The following is a 2,558-nucleotide window of genomic DNA, read 5'->3' on the forward strand; positions in this document are numbered from 1 at the left end:
TTTCTTATATAGATATATATAGATATACACATCACACATACACACACATACACAATGCACAGAGAGGTATGGTGGAGGAACAGAAAATATATTCTTGCTATGGGTTACAGTCAAAAAATTGAAATCATATCTCAAAATTTATGAGTAAAACATAGCAATTTACTCACAGCCAGGCACAATATAGTTTCTTACATTGGATCCACTCTCAAAAGCAGATCAGGTGCTGGTAGGTGTTGGTAGAACCTACACTGGCAAGCTTGGCATTTACTAATACACTTTTTTGGCTACTGTGCATATACATTCATCCATGACCACTGAACATATGGAAGCACTGCCATACCTGTCCACTCTCTGGGCTCTGTAAGAATCTTAACCATTTCCAGTTGGGTGCAGTAGCCCACACTTGTAATCCCAGCACTTTGAGAGGCCAGAGCGGGCAGATCATTTGAGACCAGGAGTTCGAGAACAGCATAGGCAACATGGCTAAGCCCCATCTCTACTAAAAATACAAAAATTAGCTGGGCATGGTGGCACTCATTGTAATCCCAGCTACTCTGGAGGTTGGGGCATGAGTATCACTTAAACCCAGGAAGCAGAGTTTGCAGTGAACGGAGATTGTGCCACTGCACTCCAGCCTGGGCAACAGGGTGAGACTCAGTCTCAAAAAATAAAATAAATAAAATGAATCTTAACTATTTCCCACATTATCTCATGTAGTCATGACCCCCATTAGTATACTATCTTAGCTTTCAGATGCTGATTTTATACCTAAATTCCATTTTTTATCTGATTCTCTTGAATCTCACAGCCTGAATTTTTATGGCTTGTTCATACTTGGATTTATTTTTTTGGGCCCACCTTGGATTTATTGATTGAGTCTTCATAAATTCCCCATCTTAGATACAAGTCTGTTAAGAACTATTATTCATCAATCTCTTTTCATTGACCCATATAGGCTATGCTGGAAAAATCTTACTCTTATCTACTATTGACAATTGCTGCTTTGCAGAGATGCCCCCTCATATTGAGATATTAGGTATGATTTTCCAAGACTATCACCAACAATTTTCCAGGATTGTGACAACTTCCAGAGCATTTTTCTTTTGTGTGCTGATCCTTTTTATTAGAATTTCTTCATTCATCATTTGGGTAAATGGAATGGAAGTCTAAAATAAAATGGCAGCAGCACAAGTTTCCTGACAAGCAGATATAGCTTAGAAACCTATTTCCCAGCAGCTGGGGAAGAGACTGGCAAACACAAAGCAAAGCAGGTCAGCTGTGTGTGTATGAATACGTGCATGAATAGTGAGAGAAGGGAAAATAGAACAGCTCCCAGAACCTAATCAGAATGGGGACCAAAGCAGACTCCTAGTATTGTGAGTTGGCTTACACAGTCATGTGACAGTGGAGGTGGTGGAACTTGGGTTTAGAAGCCCTGATATGAGGTCTTCTTACATGCATGGGTTCCTAAAGGAAAACTGTATGACTCAAAGGAAAAGTCTGAAAATTGTAGAAAGTCCATTGAACAAGAGTCTAAAGGGATCAGTTGGGCTGGAATTACAGAACAGACAAACTGGAAGCATGATTTCATACCAAAGTTTAACAAACACTAGGTTAGAATTCCCTTACTATTTCCTGCCTTTGCCTAAAGGCCAGATTATACAAAGAACAGAACCTATATCATTAGGATTGAGCTGGTAGAGATGGTGGTAAATAAATAGGATGGACCAGGGAAATAAATCAGGGCCTAAAGGCACGGAGAGATAACACTTTTCTGAAATAAATTGCCAAGAAGTTGGGTAAGTGGAAGATAGTAGTTTGAGTGTTGCCTCAAAGTTGGGAGGTGAGGGAAGAAAAAAAAAAAAAAAATGTAAGAGCAACTGTGCTCAATGGTTTCTCCAGGACCAATAAGTGCTCACGGACACAGATAGCTGGATCCAATATCACCTGTTTTATTGTCTTGAGCAGACTACTTAGCTGCTGTGGTCATAAAATGAATGTAAAGGGAGAATGAGAACTGAACAAATTAATGAGTCAAATACCAATAAAGATTAAAGTGAGAGTCAGTCTTTGCAAACTGGAGGTTGAAAACTTAGGAGAACAGATGTTAACATCTTACAGAACAGTAATTTCCAGTCTTGAAATTGTGGATTATCAGGGAGTCTCCAAACTATCATTAGGAATTTTCAGATCCATATGCATTCTAGGCACTTTCAAATGATAAGACAATATGCTTTCATTTATCACTATAGTTTCCAAATACCTGTAGGTTCCACAAGAATATTAAAATATGAATTAATTTAAAATTAATTTATGATTTACTGAATTATGAAAGTTTATTTTAATTATATATTATATCAGTAATTATGAATACAAAAATACAACCACTATCTGATGTTGTTCTGAAAAATTGTTTTTTTCATTTTTTTAAATTTTTTAATTTTTAATTTTTTTTCTTTTTTTTTATTATTATACTTTAAGTTATAGGATACATGTGCATAACGTGCAGGTTTGTTACATATGTATACTTGTGCCATGTTGGTGTGCTGCACCCATCA

Source organism: Colobus angolensis, unplaced genomic scaffold (assembly GCF_000951035.1).
Source record: "Colobus angolensis palliatus isolate OR3802 unplaced genomic scaffold, Cang.pa_1.0 Scaffold88, whole genome shotgun sequence".
Taxonomy (NCBI): domain Eukaryota; kingdom Metazoa; phylum Chordata; class Mammalia; order Primates; family Cercopithecidae; genus Colobus; species Colobus angolensis.